Raw genomic sequence first — 25,283 nt, forward strand, 5'->3', positions numbered from 1 at the left:
TGTGCTCTAACCCACTATGCCACCAGGGAGGGCCCTAGCTTAGCGACTTTTATATCATTTTTAATAAATGTTGGGTTCACTCACTTTCAGTGGACTATAAATATCAAGAAGAACTAAGTCATGAGTCATGGTTATAGAAATAACAGAGGTGCTTTTTAAATATTATGGGATTAACCGGCAGTAAGTTTAAAAACAATAAAGTTCCACATAGAAAATACAAAAGGTGTAAGAGGTTATTTCTCCGTAATGTCTTGCATGTGATAACACTTCTTTAGCTAGTCATTAAGATTTTCACCTTCTTTGGTAAAGTCCAGCCCCAGATTGCATAATGTACACAGTATGTGGGATGGCAAACCATCTAATAAAGAAAATAGTTGCTTCGCATCAAGAACCAGGGAATGGAAATAATTGGATGTTTGACTTGACAACATTCTAATAATAATACTACAGATGTAGACTGCGGAGTAGCAGCTCCTGCCAAATGTAATTTACATAAACCAAACCAAAGCGTGGCTTTTCGATAGTAAGGGGGTTACATGCCAACTTCTCACCCCTGGTTTCAGGCAGAAGCCAGAGGACTTGCGGGACTGGTCTGAAAAAAACTAAAGCTCTTGAGCTTTGGTTTCCTGACTCCTTGAATTTAGAGTTCCGCTCCCCACACAACCCATGGAGTTTCCTTTACCCAGCCCTGGCTGACACTGAGTGCTTGATGCTACCAAGCATTTGCAATTTTGTAGCCCATGTTTCAAGTGGCCAAAGCAAATGAGTAGAAAGAGGTGAGGACACTAATCTACTCTACATTTTGTATCCAATATGCTGATTTTGGGGTCCACCCCTTCCTTTCATCAGCATCACCTGATGGCTACACTCTCTGCAGTAGGAGAATCTGATGCTTTTCAATACGTCTTTGAAACCCATGCCAGTGCTGTAGGTGGTCTTGCTGTCTCTCCCTAAGCACTCAAATATTTGACTAAGAGAATGACACATTGTTCTCCTGAAATATTAGACAATGCTGCTAAACTGACATGGCCACGAAAGTCTTCAAACGTTTATAATAGAAACCACTTTTCAAAGGACTTGGGGCGGAGGAGGTGTACTCTAGAAAACAATATTCATGGGAAAGCTACACTCACTTCCTTCCTCCTGAGACCCTCTCAAGTAATAGGAAGTGAATTGAGAATGCTGAGTTCTCTTGGGAAAAAAATGTAAGCGACTCAAAGAAACCCTCAAAACTCATGTATTCAAGAAACCACACACATAAAGTCCTTGGAAAACATCATGATTTCTGAAGAAAATTATAAATTTGGCTGCATATGAAAACTTGCACAGAAATTGCCATATATATATGCATACAGAACTGGGGTACAGGCCAGAGGTGCAGGGGAAGTGAGAGGATTCATCAGAGACAGTGGGGAGCAGAACAGGCAGATCAATGAAGTACACTGCTGAGGGGAGCAGCGGGCAGTTCAGGAGAGGTCTGCCACGCCATGTGGGTCACCTCAGGGGTGGGGATTGAACTTGTGCTGCAGTGGCTTCAGAGAGCTTCATAATGCAGTGCTTTAACCCATAGCACTACCAGGGAGAGCCCAAAATTGCCTTATATTTTAATGAAAGCTTTAACAAAAGCACCTATAAACTCCCCATTATTATTCCTTTCAAAGAGCAACTGTTTAATTCCCCCAGTGACATAAATGCTGTCATTAAGGAGGAAGAAACCAAAGCAGAGGGAGGTAAAATACCTGATCTAAGGTCACGTAAAAATTGCAGGACTAGGATTTAAACCCAAACACACATACTCCGGGATGTCGCACTGTGTATATTTGCATATTTTAAAGTTCTCTGAAAGAAACATCTTAAGAAGTAAAACTGCAAATGGTCTCTGTATCCACAGTTGGAAGTTTTAAATATTACCAACGTGGAAGCATGCTCTCTCTCACACAATGCTCTAGCTCCTCCTGAAAAACTGAGGAGTCATTTGGCAAACCAGTGTGATCATTCCAAAGTGTGCTCACTGATGTAAGGGTGGACAGAGGTGACTGAAGAACAGAAGGCCTCTACTCTCCAAACCAGTCTTTCTGAAGAGAGTTACTTGCCTTAATAAGATCCTCTCTTGAGATGTTAGTATCTTCTAGGATGATTTGGTTCATGTCAAATATGCCTTAGCACATACTTTTTAAATGAGACTAATACTTCACTGAGAATAGACTGTATTTTTATTGTGTTCAATGGGGGGGGGGGAAGAAAATATGCATCTAAGCTGACTTTCAGCACTCTATCCATATTGTTCTTATCTCTGAAAGATTACTCCTGCTGGAGCGTCTGAAACTAGGTTGTCCCTATGGAGAGTTTAAGACACTGAATTAAGGTACTGGCTGGCCCACTCCTGTCTTGCACCGGAGTGCAAGTATCTGTTTTCTAACCTTAATTTTCAAAAGTTACAGATAGCTTGCCTAGTGTCCTATTTCCTCTGTTTTGTCCAGTTCCCCTTAAACTCCAAACCTGGAGCAGCTGGACCTTGGTCAGATCTGCAAAGACATGGAGAGTCTCCTTCCAGGCACCTCTGCAGCCACGCCTGACACCCAGTCCTCAGGTCTGGTCCCTAAGATCTACCAATCCCCAACCGTCTGACCTTCCAAGGAGGGACCTAGCTTCTGGGCCCTGGGCCCCTGCATCAGGTCTGATGGGCTCCCTTCCCATCGCAGAATCACCTGGAGAGCTTTTTAGATATGCAGATACTTGGGTTTCACCCCAAATGATTAAATCAAGACCCTCTTAGAGGTGGATACAGGGTACTGGTATTTTAATTTTTGCTTTCGGGTAAGTCTTATGTATGCAGGGGTGAAAGACAGTGCTCAGTACCCATTTCTCTCGAGTTTCAAAGTGCATACACAAAACCTGTGATGTTAAAGTAATTTGTTTGTTCAGTAGGTCTGGGTTTAGGGCCTGAGATTTTAACATTTCTAAGAAGATCCCAATGATGATAATAATGTTGGTCCATAGACAAGCAGCAAGGCTCAAGACTGGCGTCTCAAAGTGTGGTCAAGGATCACCTGTAGACTTGTTAGAGATGCAAACTTTCAGGCCTAAGACCTGCTAACTCAGAAGGCAAGTATTTGACTTGCCTTCCAGGTGACTCTGATACTTTGCAGTTTGAGAAACATGGGTCTAGATAACTCTGCCTTAGAGCAAGCCACATATGCAATTTAAAATTTTCTAGTTATATTTAAAAATATATAAAAGAAAAAATAACATTAATTTTAACAGAATACCTAATTTAGCCCTATATGTCTAAAATGTCATTTCAACATAAAATCATATAAAAAATAAAATAATGCCTTAAATTCTTTTTTGCATATTAAGTCTTCAAAATCTAGAGTGTTTTAAACTTGACATCTTAGTTCTGATTAGCCACATGTTAAGTGTTCAACAACCATTATACTGGGTAGTCGAGTTCTGGACTGCTGTAGGTAATACTAGTATTAATCTTTATCAAATCCTTGTCATGTTTCATTTACCTCAGTCAAAAGTAGTTTGAAATGTAGTTACTTCACCAATAAAATGGGTTTATTCCTCCAGAACAAAAGTCAGCAACCCTGACATAGGTTTTAGTAGGGACTGTTGCTGGACAAAAAGGCATCTCTACATTCTTCTGTATATGGGCAAATGAGGTACCCCAAAATGTTAGAGGATGTACTCTCTAAAAGAGGCAGAACCATTCATATACACAAAGCAAAGAAAGTAAACTCTTAGTGTGATCTGTTTTTAATAGCATTGGAGTGTGTGTGTGGAGAGAGAGAACAGATTTCAAATAACATACTTCCAATAAAACTTCAAAACTTACCCATTTCCTTGTGGGAGAATGCTCATTCAAAAAGGAGACCTCCTGAACCCTGAGCCCCAAAACCTTACCATAAGTCCAAGATATCATGTGGCAGAGAACTAGAGGAAAGGGTCTAGGCTGGTCCCAGAGAGCTGAAACAGAAGGAGACTGAAAATTCAAAATCTACCACATAGTCCAACATGAGGTCAAGATAACAGTTGCCATTGTCTGTGCCAAGGCCCAGGGACAGCCTCCCCGCGTGTCTGTGACCTGTGTGTCTACATGTCCCTCCTCCATATACCTCTTCCAAGTCCCTTGTCACATGTGTTACTCCTCTATTTGAATATCTCCCTCAGTCTCCCCAGATGCTTCCCCATTCAGGAAGGGTGGTTCATGGCATACTGAAACCTGTAGTCCCAGGCACTGGCATATAAGTGGAGGCAGGGAAAACGGAGCCCATGCCATGCTCCACTCCTGTCCTGGAGATGTGTCTTTAATACTTCCACTGAGATAGGGAAGTAACATCACTTTCTGAAAGAAATGTGAGGCACGTTGTGTTTGTAGTTTGCTGATTGTGCATTCACGGGACCTCTCCTCTGGACCCTCAACATTATTTAAATAGGGTTTCTTTTGGCATTTAATTTCCACAGCATCATACATTTTGTTTTCATTATTTATACTAGCCTAACCACAACTCTGCGGAGTGGTTATTGCCCCATTTTATACAGTGAAGGAATTATGTGAATGCCATGTTTTGTGTTCACCAAGATAAGGAGCCCAATAAGAAGTCTTTTTCAGTTACTTTTAGGTCAATTTATTTGTGAAAATGACAAACTATGAATAAAATCATTAACAATACAATTGCTAAGCAGACATCAATACTTTATAAAATTTATAGTAGATGGTTAAGTCGAAATGTACTAGTTTACTATCCTATAACCTTTTTAAACTAAATTCAACTTGCACTCCCTTGTGACTTCAAATTGGTTGAAGGTGCTTGTTGACAGGCTGCTGGTCAGTTGGGATTCCTTGGGGAGCAAAGGAGACAGTTGGCTTGTGGCAGGATCGTTAATGGAAGCAGTTAGCAGGGTCATAGTTGGTACATTTCAGTGCAGATTGTGACATGAAATCACCAGTAATGGTTAAATGTTCCATGGATATTGTTTGATGCAGAAAGCATAGTGTGAAATTTAAAAATAATAGTTGACTTAGTGGTCAAATAGTTGATCTTTGTTTTGTTAACTCTCACCGTTTTCAAAGAAGGCCAATGTTTAATGTATTTTCATTTTCAGTATAAACTACTACCAGGTGGAAAAAATAAAAACAATTTAAAAAAATTCTCTCTAAATCTATCTGCTCTAAGTCATATACAATGTCATTAACTAACATCACCTCAATGTTAAAAAATAATTTTAAAAAATCAGAATTCCAATCTATTTCAGAATAAAGTGCAAACTCCTAAAAATAATTCTGAGTAAGGCAAAGTTCATATTACTACTTATCACTGTGTCCAAGTAAAGTTAAATGTCCAATATTAAGCTGTCAGGGGTTTAAGACATGTTAAAATGTGCCCATTTAGAGTTACTGAAAAGAACAAAATAATGCATTTTTCTAATGATAATTTTTAAAACCCTGCTATATTTTTAAAATACAGTTATTTTAAATTTATTTTAGATGTTTCTAATTTGCAGTTTTTAAACATACCTATCTCCATCATTTTAATATAAATGTATTTTGCTGAAGGATTTCATGAATGTAACTCTTTTGATATTTACCATGCATTATTCTCAGTATTTCTGATACTCAGTATTTCAGTTCCAGTGATTTTATTTACAAAAAACAAATTGGATTTGATCTATCTCCAGTCATTAACCTTCACACTGTTAACTATCAAGTCTTAAAAAATATATAAGATATTTTTTTAAAAGTGCTTTTTATACTGAACCAGGATCAGAATATCTTCTACCTCTTCATTTCTTAGCAGTATTTTCAGACTATTTAAGCACTTTCTTTGTTAAGGGGAACAAGAAGTTGAAAGGTTTTCAGCTACATAGAATAAAGACTTTCATGAAAGTACTAAGTGTTTCCTCAGTAGGAAGTAAATAATTTTCCTGGTTTGGAGTGTTATAAAAGGCACAATAAAGCAATGGAAGGCGGAGGTTGGCTTGGCGGTGCTTGGTTTCCTCTCCCGTCATCACAGAGACATCTCCATCTTGAGCTACTAGGACCCAAATTATCTTGTTATGTGAAAAAAGAAAAAAAAAAGAGAGAGAGAGAGAGAGAGAGAGAGATTGTAAAATAAGAAATTCTATCTTTAAGAATAGATTTGAACTAGTAATGAACTTAATGTAACATATATACATGTTGATTCTCAGCAACACCTGAAAATTCTCAGCATTGTCTCTTCAATAAAAAAAAAAAAGTTTTAATGTCTGTCCTTATTCTTGCTGTGTTTGTGTTCTGTGAATAATCTTCCAAGGCAAGGTTGCAATGTCTTTTGCTCATTATTATGTTCTTAGGGTCCCTGGTGTGTAATATATTAGGTTTAGAAGTACTTGCCTCATAAATATTTGCTGGATGAATGAATGGATGGATGGATGAGCAAATACAACTTTTTTCTCTTCACTGCTAATTCTAGAAACAAAATGAAAGCTCAAAGTTTGCTGGTGACCCAATCTGGAAGATTTCTCCACTGGGTTTTGGAGGCAGAGTGGACGACCAGGTTTTGTCTGCATCATGTCACTGAATGGTCCCCTGTCTGCCAACAGATAAGAAATGTCAACAGCTTAACCTGTAGCTTTCAAAAATAGCATAGTTGACGAAACGGGAAATTTAGGTGCGTGCTAGAAATAAACCATTTGTCTTCTGTCTGAAGAAGGATAGACTGACAACAGACATCTGACCAGAGACTTAAACATCTTTTTAAGGTCCATTTAAATGAAGAAGTAAATAGTAGAAGTTTTTTTTTTTTCTCTCTGAGGTAGAAATAGAATATCTTATTGTCAATGAATCAAATAAATCATTTGAAGTCTCTAAGATTTTGTGTGGCAAGGTCCTATGTTTCTTTAAGAGTTCAGTCAAGTTTTGTTTTTTCCCCAATAGTGCTGACAGTTTTCCTTCCAGTTTAAATGAGTATTTGCACAGTGAACCAAGTTGTTGTGGGTTTCCTTGTTTGTATACTCACCCCCCCAACCCCCCCCCCACACCTCCCTCCTGTAAGTGGGGTGGGGGTGTGGCAATGCAGGCGGCAATGCAGGCGCCAGGTTTTCATCCCTTTGCAGACAACTGCAGAAGCTCCTGACGCTGGAAATAGCCCACAGACGAGCGGCCCTACCCAGCAGCTGAGATTCTTTCCCTCCCTTATTTGCCTTCTTTCTTGCCTTTTTCCCCTTCAGACACTTGGATTGGACTTAATCTTAAACCTCTGGAGTTCAAGACCTTTTAAAAAAGGGCTAAGCAAACAATCTCTACATGTAAAAGGCCACTGACTCCTACTTCCTCTGTTTAGAGCAACTGTTGAACCCAGCTGACTGTAAGTAAGATTACTTTTTTACTCTGAAATTATTTAATTGGCTTCCGATATGTTTATGACAAAAGTTTTTAATATAACTTATTTATAGTGAAAATAAGTAGAATCCGCGAGCGATGGCTAGGTAAATCCTGTGTTCCAGCGCACAGCAGTGGCGTGGAGGCATTTCTGTGGCTGTGATTTTAAACTTTGTTTAAAATGACCTGCCACTCGGACGTCGCGCGGTGGTTGAGCCCTGCCATCGGAACACTAATCAAGCTGCCTGTCAGAGCAGTGACAGGACCTTGCAGACATCATCACCCCTGGGTTGTTTAGACTGCTCGCTTATTTTTAACTCGCATTTGTTTCTTAAAAAAGAAAAAGACGCAACCACCTAAGTGAAGGAAATACATTAGCGGTGGTTCAGGTGGGACAATGAAGTGGCTCTGATTTACTGTATCCTCCTTCAGCAGTGCTTTGCTTCTTGCTAGTGTAGAATTAGAAGATTGTTGGGTGTGTGTTCTGCTTGATGTATATTCTGAACATAAACGGGACTGAGCTTTGCACATTCCTTACCTTGCTGGATGTTTGTTACTGGCAGGTTTCTCTAGCATGAAAGGAAAAGTTTAGGATGTGTTTTATGCCTCTGCTCTCCTCTTCCTATGCCTGCACTTGACATTTTGCAAAGAACTTTGATCTGTGGACTTTAACTTCAAACAGCCTTTAATTTGATTGTGGGTGTTTACCATGACCAGGAAAAAATCTTTGTCTTTTTGTTCTGGTGGTGGTGTGATGCTTTTATATCATTTCTTTCAAATAATCAGGTGCACTGCGGCTTTCCTCACTGATATGTCTTCGTTGATACTTGTCCAGGGGATTCCCTGTGTCCCATGAAAGGGAAAGACTGTTTTATAGCAAGGCTCTCTGCCCTATAGATTTTATGACAACTCCGCTCCCCTTTGCACTGATGCTAGAGCCAGGAGCAAATGACAGTGCACAGAGCTGGCCAGGCAGGCCCTCCCTGGAGTGGCCTGCTGCCTCCAAATTACCATGTGCCTTGGGGCTAACTGTTGCTTTTTTAATGTGGAAACTGAAATGCTTGGAATTTAAAGATTCTGGTTTCCAAAGAAGTTTATTGGTATCACAGACCACATGTCAAAAGAAAACATACATTTTAAACACATAGTGATCTTCTTTAAAGATGATCACTTTAAAAAAGAAGAAGAAAAAATAATAATAATAAAAAGAAAAGAATCTTTAGAAAAAAGGAAAACCGAATAAGATGAAAACGTTTGAGGTCAAGCTGACTAGTGAAACTTGTAAGAGGGAATGGGGGGAAATATTTCCTGAAATAGGCAAAATATAGCACTTTCTAGCTATTAGGCTTTAGATGTTTTCTTTATTCTAATAAAACTCATGGTTATATTGTACTTGTTTGGCGCACCAGCAGAGGGTGTTTTCAGAGTCCTTAGCCGGGGTCTGGCTTGGACGGTCCTGGCAAGCTGTCCCTGCACATTTTGTTGATGGTTCGGAGCAGAACAGGCCTAATCCTGTCAGGAGACTAAATCCAGTCAAGAACTGTGGCTCCTTAGAGCTGACACTGTCTGCTGTCTCTACTTTGCACCTTGCTAAGAAGGAAGGAAGCCAAGTGGCCACTGCACAAGTTTCCAGAGTGGCTGAGCTGTGGAGTGGACCCTCCAGATTAGCGGCCGATTTGCCATCATGTCTAAAAGTTGGATTAAAAGTAGAGAAACCAGGCCCTCCCTGGTGGTGCAGCGGGTTAAAGCCCAACACTAAGAAACTAAAGCCACTTCCGCATGAGCTCGATCCCCACCTGCCCTGGAGGTGACCACATGGCGGTGGACCCCTCCTGACCTGCCCGCTGCTCCCCTCAGCAGTGTGCTTCGCCAGTCGTCAGTCGGCCTGTTCTGATCCCCACTCTGTCTCTGGTGAAGCCTCTCACCACCCCTAAGCCTCTGGCCTGCACCCCAGTTCTGTATGCACAAATAAATAAATCTTAAAAAAAAAAAAGTAGAAAAAGCTAGGGGCCTTCACTAGTGACGCAACGTGTTGGAGCACAGCACAGCACAGCACAGTGAAGCTGGCCATGACCACTTCAGCACAAGTTCGATCCCTGCCCCGGAGGTAACCCACATGGCGCAGCAGACCTCTCCTGACCCGCCCGCTGCTCCCTTCAGCCTTGTACTTCATCGATCTGTTTCTTCTGCTTCCTACTTTGTCTCTGGTGAACTCTCTCACCAACCCCTGCATCTCTGGCCTGTACCTAGCTCTGTATGCATAAATAAATAAAATCTTAAAAAAAAAAAAAAGTAGGAAAACCTAGAGATGTTAGTTAATGTTTTTTTTCTTTACAAAACTTAGACATTCAACAGTTAACCCCCTCTGGAATCTTCACTCTAAGAAGGATATTAACCACCACACTTCTGTCTTGTGTGCCCAGTCAAAATTTTAAAACCTCCAAATTTTTTCTTCAAAGATATATTTATTTGTGCATACAGAACTAGGTCAGAGATGCAGGGATGGTGAGAAGATTCACCAGAGACAGAGTGGGGAGCAGAACAGGCTGACTGACAAAGTACACTGCTGAGGGGAGCAGTGGGTGGATCAGAAAAGGTCTGCCGCGCCATGTGGTCACCTCCAGGGCGGGGATCAAACTCATGCTGAAGTGGCATTAGCTGCTCAGTGCTGTGCTTTAACCTGCTGCACCACCAGGGAGGGCCCCTCCAAATACTTTAAGTATGCACTTCACTGAGGGGTCTAGATCAGTCTCCCCCTCACTAGGAGGGAGCCTTGACAGGTACTGCTCTCCAGCAGTACAAATACCAAGTTGCCAGATTGGAAGGTGTTTAACAGCCATGTTCCCAGCCCAGGCGTTTCTCACTCCTTTTGTTGTTTTATATTTATTTTTCTTTGTTTCTCTTCACCCTCTCATTTTACTCTTGAAACTTTGGATTGTTTCAATGTGAAACTCCAGGTGAAACCAAGCCAAAGCCACTGAGTATCACACAGGTTCCACATGAAAGAAGGATTCTATCCAACCTTGCTCGAAACTTGGCCCATGTTTTGCCAAAAGTTTCGTGAATGTCAGCGAGCCTGGATTTGAAACATAATCCAGAACCAGGTGACTTCTGATGTCTTCGAGGCTGTGTGGTAGAAGCAGAGAGTCTGTTAAGAGGGTCATCCCTGAGTTTCATATCGTCTACTGTAATTTCATGAGTAAACACATTTTTCCCCAATAAACTGTCATTTGTTCTGTGATATTTGAAAGAGAGATTCAATCCTAACATGAATTTTTATAGCCATGGTATTTAAGCACTGGCAAATACAAGTCTGCATTTTAAATTCCAACACATTCTGAGCCACAGTGGTGTGAACATGTTGGGATCATTCAGCAGGAGGAAGGAAGTCCCAGGAGAGTCATGGAATGTCATTCTTTGCTTAAATATTCCTCCGTGTTCCTGAGGAACAAACAGTAACATTTTGTCCAAGCCTATCCGCTTGACAGTATGCCTTTTGTTCCTTCTCCAAAGGTGGTGTCAAATATATTGGTGGAAAAATAATAAACTTCCAGATTTGGGGGAGGAAGGTGGTCTGTTCAACTGATATATCCTAGGGGACATGTGAGCATTGAAAAGTCCAATACTATTACTTGTAATGTAATGTATACTGAGAAAAGGGGGTACTCAACAGTCAATTTCCTTCAGAAAAACTTGGTGACTTAGAGCTCAGTGGTGGTATTAGGAGTCAGAGGGGGCTGGGTTGTGAAGGCGTCTGAGTGTTTAAGTGAGGACAGAGGTTGGCAGAGAGGAAGAGGGGATTTGTAGGCTTTGTTCAGTGAATCTGTCACATCTAAAACAAAAATAACCAAACCTATGATCTGAAAACATTCCATCCTGGTGTTGATCATGTTAATTTGTATTGGCTGAGTACTGCATTTTTTTTGGTATTATTTTTCTCATTAAAGACACCAAAGACTACATTCTGATCATTAGGTTTCCAGAAATGGTAAATAATCTCCTATGAAAATATGACCAATCCGGTGACCTACATAGTTGGGGATAAACTTCCATGTGCCATCTCAGAAGACTCTCTGTGGTTCTTGACTATTATAAATGCTCAGTCACCCAGGAAATCAGGATTTGGTGGATCATTTTATTAGCTGGAGGATTTCTGAGTTCCTCTGGAAAATTTTCATGAGGTTGAATTTGTGACCTCAAGAAAGATTTAGTCAGGCTCACTTTAGTGCGATTTATTGATAGCTATTAATTAGAATTAAATTGCCATCAAATTTCATTTTGGAAATTTTAGTCATATTTTTATCTAATAAACTAGACTATTAAAGATACTGTTTGCATTTTAGCAGCTAACTTGCAAAATGACTAGTAATTGACCCCATAGTCAGTAAAGCATTTGAAAAGTGGCACTAAGCAAATTTTGCTGTCCTGTGTACCAGCTGCATTTTAATATTGACTTGGCTATTGCTGTTGCAGTATGTGTCTGGCTATCTGATTTCACCCAAAGTTGTACAATGAACAGGGGAAAGGAAATGTTCCAGTGGAAATGCTGGAGGAAATAAGGGAAAGCAACTCAGCACCATCCTGCAGGAAGCTGCCCCCTAAACAAGTCTAGTTATACAGAATATTGAGACACAATCTTGTCTATTACAACAGAGGTAAAAAAGAAAGGTAAAAGTAGCAGATTGAAAAGAAACACCAAATGTGAGCATAATCAAATGTGTCCTTAGGACGTAAAAAGACCTTTAAGAATGACCTCACATGGGCCCTCCCTGATGGCACAAAGCATTAAAGCACAACACCATATCCGCAGCCAGGAAGGTGACCCACACGGCACAGCAGACCTCTCCTGTCTCCCCCTCTGCTCCTCTCAGCATTGTATTTCAGTTGATCTGCCTGTTCTGCTCCCCACTCTGTCTCTAGCGAATTCTCTCACACTCTGCACCTCTAGCCTATACCCCAGTTCTTGTGTGCATAAATAAATAAATGAAAAAAAGAATAACCTCACAAATTAGAAATACAAGAAGTCAGTCACTTAACAACCTTCTCAGGTGCTTAATCTACTCTCAGAAACATGGAGTCCTCGTGATACTTATTTATTCCTCAAGGTTATATTCTTGTATGTATTGCATTTGTTTTCTTAAAAAAAAAAATACTGTCAATAGTCTCATCAGGCCATAATACACAAAGCAAGGTGCCTTTTCCCATAGACCACAAGAAAATATTGATCTGAAGCAGATAAATCCACCATTTTCTAGAAAGCCATCATTCTCCATTGAAATACTCTTTTGATTTGGATAGTAGAGTTTTCACTAAAAGAAGTGCACATACAATGTGCTTTAATTACAATGCTGAAACACCACAATGATCTGAGAGCTGTGACCTGTCACCTTCCCAAGCTGTGGGCAGAGCTGGGGGGAGATTAAACGCAGAGTCTGCCATCAGAAGATGGGTGGGTGCCATTGCCCCCCTGCTCTCCTGCGCTCTGTCCTGGGCATCATGCCACCTGGGCATCTCGACAGAGAGATCATAGGGAAAAAAAGGAAAGAAAGAAAGAAACTCCTCTTTCCTCTACTTGGGTAGGACTTCCGGATGACTTCATCCTTTTTTATTTTTTCTTCTGGCCTGGCATCCTCCCTCTTTTCTGTTCTTTCCATTTCTTCTGGAGGAATGATGGTCTTCCCTGCCAACTTCACCACTCTTTAGTTGTGAAGGAGGAAGGAGTCTCAAGATACAGCTCTGGGACTACAAGATTCACACACATTAAAAAACTAGCCCAAGAAATTTACACATGTATCCCAGTTCTATTAACTGTTGAATGATTCATAGCAGAATAAAAAGAAGATGGAGATGAGGATAGGCCTTGAGGTCAGAACAAACGACCCATTTTAACCATTTAAAAAAATTACTATTGTTGCATAGAAGAACTGGGGTATAGGCCAAGAGGTGCGGGGGTGGGGGGGAGGGTGAGAAGATTCACCAGAGACAGTGGGGAGCAGAACAGGAGGATCTACTAAAATACACTGCTAAAGGGAGCAGCAGGGGAGACAAGAGAGGTCTGCTGTGCCATGTGGGTCAGCTTCCTGGTGGGGGATCAAACTCAGGCCTTTGCAATGATAGCACTGAGACTTAAATCCTAGACCACCAGGGAGGCCAAATACATTTTATTTTATAAGAATTTTTGATATGCAGAAAAGTTGTGAAAAGAGAATCAGAGTTCCCCATTACCCTATAGCAAGTTTTTCTCCTTATTAACATCTGACATGAATATGGGATCTTGTCACACTAATGGACCAATATTAATATATTATTACCTAAGTCCCTACTTAGTTCATATTTCCTTAGTTTTTACCTACTGGCCTGTTGCAAGGTCCTTTTCTAAGTATTACATTATATTTTATTTTGTTTCCTTTTCTCCTCTGAGCTAAGACATTTTTTTAGCCTTTTTTTTTAAATTTTTTTTTTATGGCCTTGGCAATTGTGGGAAGTACTGTTCAGTTTTGTTGTACAATGTCCCATTCTATTGAGATTTATCTGGTGTTTTTGTTTTGTTTTTGCATCTTGATTAGAGTGGGGTAATGGGTTGGGGAGGAAAACCACAGAGATAAAGTATCATTCTCATCCATTCTTATCAAGGGTGCCTGTTACCAACACAAGGTAACATTGTTGATATTGACCTTGCTCACCTGGGTGAGGGAGTCTGGTAGGTGAACTCTCTCTTGTTCCCAAACTCTGCTCTTCAGGCAGAAGTTCCTTTGTATAGGCTGCCCTTATGGACAGGAAATTTGTCTCCTCTTCCTTATAAAGTATCTAAATAAATTATTTGGCAATCTTTTGCACAGATTTTATCTAACTTCATTATTTATCAACATGAACACATGGATGTTTACTTTATACTCTGAATTATAATCCAACACTCCTGTGCATATTCTCCTGCTCTAATTGTTTTATCCTTGGTGGTTGTTAACCTTTTTAGTTCAATTTATGGCTCTTTGATACGTCATCACCATACTACAAAATGCTCCATTCATTCTGTGCATTTCCTGAGACCACACCTAGAATCAGGAATTTCTTCAAGGGACTCTATTTCTCTTACCCAAGAATGGTGTTAGAAACCAAGACCAGGGCATCCATTTTAATTTTTATCATGACCTTCTCAGTCACTACTTTTTTCATTTAAGTAAAAAATCCAATTGAAATGTTCAGTTATAGAAAACTGGCCGTGAGTTACCCCTGTATACTTCTCTTCCTGTCATTTTGAAATAAATTCAATTACAGTCAAGTATGTTTTTTTGTTAGTTTTGGTGGATGAGTTAGCCTTCGATGTGGTCTTCAAAAATCATAAATGCAGTCTCTCTTAAATGTACTTCTAAGGCAGTAATCAGTAGTTCTTTCTCATATAAATGTAGTGGTCTTGTGCATTCTTTTATACATGACCAATCCAGGTCATTAAATGAATATAAAATTCTGCTGCCAAACTCAGGCCAAAAAAATGATCATGCTGAGACTTAAAACCCCCAGGCCACCAGGGAGGTCTATTGAAGCTTCCTGACTAACACTTCTCGGGAATGTCCTGACATCCATTCTATAGTCCAGTCTAATACCTTGAAACTGGAGTTATTTTGCTGAAACAAATAATCTCTGTCTATAAACTTCTCATCTATCAAATTCTTTATCACATAGCAACAACATTTATTTTGTGGTCTCTGTAGGCTTTAAGAAACAAGAAAGATGACCATCTCAACAAGTGGAAGTAAAGCCAGTGCAGGGTATTTAGGCATAAATAGCTGTGTTTTCCCCGATAAAAGAAGAGTTGGCAGCTTGTCCAAACCCATTAGTAAGGAAAGGGTGTGGCTCAAAGTGCCAGAGGGGAACAGAGCTCCAATGTCAGTCTGTTAAATATCTTTTCCTAAGGAAAAGAACCATTTTCCCTAGACCCTCCTTCTGACAGAACAATGACAATGTGACAGTCACCTGCTTAAAATTCGATGATAGGCAGAGCACAAGGTTTCAAACTACAAACACCATATGATTCATATGTGATAGTGAAAAAGAGTCTTAAAAAAATAAATGGCTGAAGCAATATAAAAGTATCCTTAGAGTAATAATCATAGTCATTTAATGACTATAATATTGCTTAAGGTATTAAAAGTAATTATTTTTGTGATCACTACTTGATTTTACTAGTCAACTCCTAATTTTCTTCCTTTCTGATTTACATGCAAGATCATTCTTATGCAATAAAGGCACAGTCAAGTGTTTAATGCGCCAAGCTATAATGTTCAGCAAAAATACAAAAACATGGTATAGGATTATATTCTGGAACCTCCTAAATGTCTCCCTCATAAAATTATTATATAAAGTAAATGCAACTTTGCCAGGTTAACAATATACAAAGGATGAAATTTTAAATACCAGTCTCTGGATTTGTCAACACAGATTGAATCATTGGTCTTTATGCCATTGCCCCAGTGATCATTTGTTGAGAGTCTATTTAGTGCTCTGTCTTGGTCTCTGAATAGTTTCTACAACTAATCTCTTATTTTCTTATATACTTTCTCCCAGTATAGCAGGAGAGTTAATACAAGGTAAATACCCATGTAAGCACATAATTAAGATTGGAATAAGGGCTATGAAATAATGATGCAGGAGGCAATGAAAGCAGAATCTATAATTTTTAGATCAAAGGGTCAATGACATAAAGACATCTAGATTTAGAATTTCATGAAATTACTAAGAGGATGAGTTACTTGGAGTGGGAACCAGAGAAAGCATCATACCATTTCTAGAAGTGCTCTTTGCTAGTAGCTAACAGTGAAGAATAAAGAGATACAGACAAAACCAAAACCAGACAGATTGGGCACAAACATGAACATTCACTCTAGGTACAGATGAATGTATGTGGTGACCTTTATTTCAAGGGAAAATATCCTTAGGATTATAGTTAGCTGTAGTAGTGCATAAAATTTCTCCATGGGGTATACAGGTGGTGTTGTGTTTTTTCCCTATTTAAATATTGAAGGAGTATGATTTCTGAAATGATCTATGAAATGTGACTATAACTTTGAAGAAAAATGTATTTAAGCTTTGAGTAAAATTTTCAAGATAAACATCCAAGGAAAACTCTAACAGAGGGATATTGAAACAAAATTTCTCAATGAATAAAGACCTTACTGATTGCAGTTCTGAATGCAAGTATTTTGACTATGTTCAGGTGTTTGCTTTGAGGCAGGTAAGGTGTTAAAAATTAAAGAAAATGTTTAAGGTTTTCTCCCTTGCTTTGAACTGTATTTCAAAGAAAAATATAATTTCAACATTAAAAAAAAATGTTCTTCCATTGACCACCACATGTGTGTGTATTCATGTGTATGTATGTGAATTAAATCTTGCGGTTGAAGTTAGAGCTGTCCATTTTTATTATATAACTGAAATAGAAGTTATATTTTGTGCATTAATTTTGTTTGGTAACAAATTATTCAGAGTCAGATTGACAGTAAATTTTTCTTCTATTCCTTTTACTCTTATTCACAGTTTGAAATCTGCAACAAGAATGATTTATTTTAAGGATATCAATATTTTCAAACAAAAATATCTGCATGCAACTAAAAAAGAAAGAAATTACATAATTATTAGATAATACATTTTTATTTTTCTGTATATATTCATGGAGTCCTATTTGCAAAAGGGAGGAGAATACTTTCATGACATTTCCTTGGGGGAGGGGGTTAGTATCATTCTAGAAAATAGTGCTTAAGCCCTACAGTGTTTGTCTTTATAGATATATGTATAGAGAAAGAGATCTCATTTTTTTCAGATTACTCCTCCTTCATGTTTGGCTAAGCCTTAAACTATTAGGGAAATAAAGAGTACAAGACAGTAATAAAAGATGAGTCCAATTCAATGGCTATTAAAGTAGGTACAGTTATCCCTGAGTTCATTCTGAGGCTTGAGAATCTGTGCATGGGCTGGGAATGGAAATTTGTTGAATAAAGTAAAATCAGAATGGTTGTTGGAGTTTCCTAGGCTGTGCATTCTGAATATATACTATTTCAAGGATCCAACTTGCAGTAGAAACAGAAATTTACCATATAGGGATATCAAAGTGATACAGGATAAAGTATTTTATAGATGTAGAACTTTTGTTGAAGGCTAAAGGTGACTTAGAATGTTGATAACCGAGATAGGATTTTTCAAATGTTATAAAAGAATGAATGTAATAGTAACATAAAATCATGAAAACAATGAATAGACTTACAACAATGGAATAACACAGGTTTATCTTATTGATTTAATATCTTAAGTATCACCAACTGCCTTTAATATTTTCCATGGGGATAACTTCTTCATACAGCTAACTCTTAACAATATATTCCATTCTGTAAAAATTGTGAAAGAGAATAAAGCCCTTCAGCCTGTAGGAAATACATTTGAGAAGCTTCTGTGTCTTCTCTTCTTGATTCTTTCACCATTATGAGATTTTTGTGAATTAGTATAAGTATGTTCTATATACCCACTGACATTAAATATACTATGTCATATACTATGTAGCTTAAGACTGAGAAAAAAAGACATCTTCTTCCCCGTTTACCCCCAGCATACACACAAAACCTGATTCGTTTCCCAAATATATCAAAGAGGGCATCTTACCCTCATCTATGGAATCTGACAGTGTGTAATATTGTGTGAATTGATGAGGAAAAAACATTCTACTCTTTGAGGTTGTTACTTGAAAGGTGCTTTCCTTCATGAGGCAGAAAGTTTTAACTCCTACCTCCTATCCTTCAGAAAGAAGCTATTCTTTCCTGTAGATTTCATGCCTGGACTTAGAAAGACTGATATCCTCATCATTCTAGAGATATCGGTCATTAACTCACACAAATACAATCAGAGTCTTCTGAGAGCAACATGCTGTTCTCAGTACTCAGAACACAATACCAACAGAAACTTCCCGCAAAGAGCTTACATTTTCATGGAGGGAAATAAACAATAGATGAACGTGATGTGAATTCTCCTGCAGGTAAGAAAATATGAATGTTCCAAAAGGTGGTAGGATAAAGCGCATCTGAAGAATGGGTTGAGGAACCATTTTCAGAAGGTGAGGCTTATGCATATGGCTGCCTGGAGAGCCATGTGCTGGGCAGAAGGCGCTGCCTCTGTTGAGGCTCTCCGGGACCCATAGTTTGAGATATAGCAGGGGCAGGTGTAATGGCAGCCAAGAGAAAGAGGAGGACAGCAACGGAAGTTGAGAACAGAGAGACCCTTCCAGTATGAAGAATCACTCCCCTCCTGTGATGTGAAGAGTAGTCTGTGAGAGGGGGAGGATGTTGGGAGATGAATAAGGAAGCCAGCGAAATAGGCAGGTGAGAGGAACAGAGGAGAGATGTGACAAGAAGTCGTTGGTCCTCCATTGGTGTCTAGAATCTTGAGCTATTCCACGGTGGAGAGGCCAAGTGGAAGAGGGGAAATGAATCAGTGAGGCAGAGAAAGCATATCCAAAGAGACAGAGGAAAGGCAAGGGGAACATAGCGTTTGGGAAGCCAAGAGAAGAAGGCGCGGCAGGGAGGAGGCATAATGAGTGAGCAGACAACTGAAAGGAGGCTGTGGATGACCCTGACAAGAGCAGCCTGGTGGAGTGGTATGCTTCTGCAAAGTCTTTTGCGTGGTATCTAATAATGAATCGTAGTGTAACACAAGGAAAATTATGCTGATTAACTGGGAATTTATGAGTGACTGGTTAACACCTGAGATTTTCTGCACCACCCCTGATCGTGAAAAGAGCTGTGTGCCTCGTGCCAGCAATGCCATGAGTTGCAGCCCTTACCCGGCCCTAGATATAGCATGTAGAGAAGTCTATCTTCAGGCCTTTACAACTAGATCTAAATGTCAACAATTAGATCAGTGTGCATTTATTGCACTCATTCGCATTGGTAAACCAAGCAGTTTGTACTACCTGCTTGAAAATTAACTCCTAATCTAAGAGTAAAGTAACAGACCCACCTTTGTAAGGAAATAATTTTTAAACATAGTAATTTTTTTTTCAGATTGTTCTGGGTGATTTTCCTCAACCGTATTTTTGTTTAAATAATATAATAGTTTATTTTTACAATATAATAGTTTATTTTTACATCATTTTGTGCCTTTTTTCCATCTCCCTTGCAATCTCCTTGGGCTTCCCATCACCATGTCACCCATGTGCCATCTCCATAGTCCAGGGCACTTCCCACTCCTCCATCCATTTTGATCCCATTCCCCATTCCACCCCCACAAAATGTCTCTGGTATATAGTTGTTCATTATTATTATTATTTTCTCACCTGGTCCTTTATACTCCTGCTATGAGTGAAACCACCTGGTATTTTTCCTTTTCTTTCTGGCTTATTTCACTAAACATGATCTTCTCCAGCTCCATCCATGTTGCTGCAAAAGACATGTGTTTATTTTTTTTGGTTGTTGAGTAATATTCCACTGTGTATATGTACCACATCTTTTTAATCCAGTCATCCACTTTTGGGCATTTGGGCTGCTTCCATGTCTTTCCAATTGTAAATAAGGCATCAATAAATCATGGGGGTGATTCTTTTTGAATCAGTGTTTTTGTATCTTTTGGGTAGATACCAAGGAGTGGGATTGCTGGGTCATATGGAAGCTCCATGTTTAGCAATTTGAGGAACCTCCAAACAGTTTTCCATAGTGGTTGTACTAGTTTGCATTCCCACCAGCAGAATCATAGTAATTTTTTAATAGAGAGAGCTAGTTTCTCCTCTGGTCTCCAGCCAGGTATCACGATCTGACTGATTTTTTGGCACCTCTAAGATTGCTGAACTGTTTTCAGTCCCACTTAAAAAGCCTGAATGTACCCAGTTTGTTGCTCACAATGGTAGTATAAGTTGCACCATTCATAAAACCCATATCTGGGAAAAAGCATGTAAGCAGGTGCAGCCCCATGCCTGGGAACCCCGCCTCACTCTGCAGTTGCAGAGATGTTCAAAGAGCAGTCTTGTGGTCCTTGGCTTGGACATGCTTGCTCACCATCACCTTATGCTCCCCTAGGGCTCAGTGATGCTGAAGTTCATTGCAAGTAAATGGACCGGCAGCAATGCTGTCTGCCTGCTCAGTTCACAGTGGCCACGGCCCCAGACAGTGTGGCTGACCTTGGCGGTAGAGCAGCTGTGTTCCTTGGGAGACCAGTTCAAATCATAGGAAGTTTTTAGTCATCACTGTGATTGTGACTGTTCCACGCAAATGAACCCAATTAAAATTTTAAATGGGAGAAATTATACTGTACTGCTTGCTAAGTATGCTTTCCAGGGCTCCAGAGTGTTGACCTCAAGGCTTGGTGCAGTGTGTGCAAAGGACAGGCTGCTGAGCATTGCTGGCAATCACGAGGCTTGTAGAGCCCTTTGAGGCATCAACTAGCAAAGCGAGATACATGAATGGGTGGTCCCTTACATACAACCATTGGAAATTGTGGATTACAACTACAGAACATGGTTGATGGGGTGCTCAACCCCTGCACTGGGAGCCCCAGTAATTGCCTTGCATCCAGAATGTGGTTGCTGTGGGACACACCTGCCTTCAGGGCAATCCCTACTAACAAGCCGCAACTGGTCTCTGATACCAGGCTGCCAGGGCCTCACTGGCAAAGGACCCAAAATGTTATCTCTGACCTTTCAGCCTGAGGGCTGGTTGAGGAATGAAAAACCATTTCTTCTTTATATAAAATGAGAAAGAAAGTTCTGGAAAGAATGCAAATGATTGTTCTTACTCCAAAATGATATTGATGAGGTAGTCTGCAGAATGGCATTTGCTCAATGATAATGTCAATGTAAGACCTTAAACCCAGTGATCTAAGTTTAATGTGAGCCTTTGCTCTATAGTAAAACCTAGGTTTTTGCTACCCCCAAGCACTGTGACAATTGTCATGGGCTGTCTCCTGCTGGGCCTGCTAGTAAATACATGACTGGCATTATTCTGGATCTGATGCTTATACCAAATTGCATGTAATTTTTATGACAGAAACACTGTCTTGGTCCTCCCTGGTAGTCTAGGGGGTAAGTCTCAACTCTGTCACTGCTGCTCCCTAAGTTCAATCCCCTGCCAGGGAGCTGACCCACATGGCGCAGCAGACCTCTCCTGTCTCCCCTGCTACTCCCCTCAGCAGTGTATATCAGTAGGTCCACCTGTTCTGCTCTCCACTCTGTCTCTGGTGAATCGTCTCACCCCCAACCCCACACTTCTGGTCCAGTTCTTGTCTGCATAAATATATATTTTTAAAAAAAGAAAACTTAAAAAAAAAATGCTGTCTTCCATGTCCAACACCAGGTATGTTATTTTCTTGTGACTTTTCCCTTGAAATACTTTGAAAAAGTATAATCCCAGTGTGGCAGGAGGAGAGTTCTCTTTATGGTCTCATTTTAGGTGACAGCCATCCCTCCTCATGTTTCAGCAAATGTGCAAGTGACACTAATCAAGTCCTCCCATGACCTGGACATGATTGCTTTGGCAAGATGTCACACGCAAAGGGAGGCAGGAACAAGAGGGTGGTCTGGACATGGTTAACTGCAGGGGCTGCGGTCAGCCTGCAAGGATACCTGCTGTTCACCTAGACACATGCTCTTGTCCAAAACTGTTTGTCAGATCAACAGTCCACCAAGAGAAGATATTGACCACGAGCGATAAATCTATCAAGATACAGAAACATGGCGGTAGTCTTGTTCTTGCCAGTTTCATCTCCAGACAGTGCTGTGCAGCACATCAAAGCCCATTTCCTTTCCTCCTGGACACCAGAGCCAATGTCATCGCTGCTGCTCCTAAAGCCCATGCGTGATCCTCCACGTTCTCTTCTACTCTCTTGTCTCAGTGGATTCAAGAGAAGTGAGGACTCTGAGGCCCTCTGGCAGGATGGAGTTATGGGCCCAGGAGCTTCATCCCCTGACTGCTTGGAATAAAGGCCTTCCTGCCTCACCTTACCACTTGCTTAGATATTTCATTTTCCAGTGTGAAGCCTCTGAGATTTGGGGGGTGTGGGTTACAGACATGGGCCAATGAGTGACACTACAGAGCACCTTGAATCTGCATTGTCATCAATCTATAAATGTGCTTTCACAGATGCTGTGATTATATATGAAGACAACTGAAGAATATATTTTTTAAAAGATTTATTTATCTATGCATACAGAACTGGGGTACAGGTCAAGGCGCAGGGGTGGTGAGAGGATTCACCAGAAACAGAGTGGGGAGCAGAACAGGCCAACTCCAACTAACGAAGCGCACTGCTGAGGGAGCAGCGGGCGGGTCAGGAGAGGTCTGCCGTGCCATGTGGGTCACCTCGGGTGGGGATCAAACTCATGCAGAAGTGGCTTTAGCTTCTTAATGCTGTGCTTTAACCCGCTGCGCCACCAGGGAGGGCCTTAAAGGATAATTTTTTTAAAGGTGGTGAATGATTTTGGAAACTTAACATCCAGTGGTGCCATGTTTATAAAAAATCCCCAAAAAACATAGAATATAGCTTTTTGTTTCATTAGAGCTGTTTAAATTTCATGCATGTCTTTTGAACAATGTTGCTTAAATATTTTTGCCTTTTAGGAGGATAAATTATTATATTGAATGTGAACAATGCATGAGATAATTTTTTTAATTCCTCAAACAAACAGCATTATTCTTTTTACTTTATCTGAGAAACCATTGTAAATTACTTTAAAAATGTAAGCTTGAGCCTGTCAAATTCAAAATCAATATCCAAATCCAAATTTGCCAAATTCCACTTTGAACAAGCGTATTTCACCTAGAACTTTTGGATATATTAAATGAAATAAAGCAGGGGGAATTTAATATTTTTTATTACTAAGTGCATTGTATTGAATTCTTTTTTAAAATAGTATAATAGTTTATTTTGACATCATTTTGTGCCTTTTTTCTGTCTCAGTTGTAATCCCCATGGGCTTCCCATCACCAAATCACCCGTGTGCCATCACCAGAGTCCAGTACAATTCCCCCTCCCCCCCGTTTTTGATCCTACTCCCCACTCCACCCCGTAAAATGTCTCTGGTATATAGTTGTTCATTATTATTATTTTTATATTGAATTCTTATTCAATAATAATTCTCCTGATTTTACTATAACCTATCTTTGAAAAGAGAGTTCCAGAAAGTCTTCATGAAGTGACTTACAGCAAAAGCAACTACTAATGAGGTATAAAAGTGACCATAGTTCTATGCCCAAACTCCCCAACTAATTTTTTTTTTTGCATGTATGCTTCAGTGTCCTACAAAAGCATAACGGATGCAGAATCCAAGTTCATTCATTAGGTCTAATGAGGATCAAATGTCTATTATGCGCCAGTAGCTGCGCTGAGTGTACAGCCTAGTGTGGAGATTGTTTGTGGCTAATGTGCTGTAGTAACCCAGAAAGTCCGCATGGCTGTAACTGGTTCGGAGAGTGGGTTTTCCCTTGTGGAATGCCTTTCATCTCTGTAGCTGCTTTATATATTTGGCTGGGGTTTTTCCATCCTATTCTACAGGTGGCATATTAATAGGCATTTAAAGATCAACCCTGAAAATAAGACGTGATGCTTTCTTGTCTGATAAACATTCACTAATTACCTCCAATGAGATACAGATTCTTCAGGATATATACATTTTATCATGACTAAGTGGGTCAGAATTCATTACTAGTTTACAAAGACAAATATAAAACGGAACCAGTAGCTGGGTTTAATTAAGCTGTCCCTTCAAACTTTTCTTTAAGGCAATGTTCCACTTATATTTGAATTCTTTCTGAAAGGACTGTGCTCAGCATATCATCGTTTTCCATTGGCATGATTGTGGTGGAAATATTTTAGGTTTATTAAAAAAGGTGAGGACATTGAATATATTCTTTTCAAAGTCTGTGGCAGTAGAAGTATATAGCAGAGAATCCTAACCACAGCAATAATCATCATGTTTAAATAGAAGTTTGATAAAGGCGCACAGTTGACAATTGTCACCTTTACAATATTATTTTGCAGCTGTGTTATGTTTACTTTAAGCTGATGTTCCAGGTTCACTGGGATCTTCTAGATCGGTTTTCTCAACCTTGACACTGTGATCAGTTGGGCTCAGATAAAAGGAATAACTCACTAGCAAATGTGGTGGAAAGTGGTGTTTGCTACTTTGAAATTCATTCTCTTACTTTAACTATGGCACAAAATAACTATGCAAAAAGTATACCAACTCTGTTAATAAACTGCAATAAAAACCAAATGCCAGGCCCTCCCTGGTGGTACAACGGATTAAAGCACTGCACTGAGAAGCTAAAGCCGCTTCCTCATGAGTTCGATCCCCGCCTGCCCCGGAGGTGACCACATGGCGTGGCAGACCTCTCCTGGCCCGCCCGTTGCTCCCCTCAGCAGTGTGCTTTGTACATCTGCCTGTTCTGATCCCCACTCTGTCTCTGGTGAAGCCTCTCACTGCCCCTGCACCTCTGACCTGTACCCCAGTTCTATATGCATAAATAAATAAATCTTAAAAAAAAATAAATAAGCGAATGCTGGAGGCTCCACAGCCATCACTGCCCCACTCCAGAGCTCTCGTTTGTGCCAAATGGCTGGGACAGAGCTGGCCTCTTCTCTTAGCCATGGTGTCGTGGCAGGTGACATGATGGTATTGTACTTGTGAGATCACTTTCGAATACATGATTTGAGGGATGTAGATTCTGGATACATAGCTGCTCAGTGTTCCTGACATTTCCAGTAGGAAAGAAACAGTGTTGTGGAATGAGGAGAAATATATACTCGCAGTTGGATAGTGATGAAGTGAAGCAGCATTTTACCTGTGGTACCTATTTGACATGCATAGCTGGCACTTAAAAAGAATCCCTTTTCACCCTTTTCCTTTATACCTAGGGAAAAGTTTGAGAGGGTTTAATAACATTCTCTAATGGGT

At 40.0% G+C, this 25,283-nt stretch overlaps 1 protein-coding gene across 5 annotated transcripts in view; it reads left to right on the forward strand.

Annotated features, from left to right (window-relative positions):
• Positions 1-25,283, forward strand: part of SORBS2 (sorbin and SH3 domain containing 2) — a 194,678-nt gene that overhangs the window by 27,339 nt on the left and 142,056 nt on the right. For all 5 annotated transcript variants that reach the window (XM_012724884.1, XM_012724885.1, XM_012724886.1 and 2 more), the window contains exon 2: positions 7,216-7,352. The gene's annotated coding sequence lies outside the window, so the exon portion shown is untranslated. The remainder of the gene's footprint in view (positions 1-7,215; positions 7,353-25,283) is intronic.

This window comes from Condylura cristata, unplaced genomic scaffold (assembly GCF_000260355.1).
Source record: "Condylura cristata isolate star-nosed mole 26May11 unplaced genomic scaffold, ConCri1.0 scaffold00014, whole genome shotgun sequence".
In the NCBI taxonomy this organism is placed as follows: Eukaryota; Metazoa; Chordata; class Mammalia; order Eulipotyphla; family Talpidae; genus Condylura; species Condylura cristata.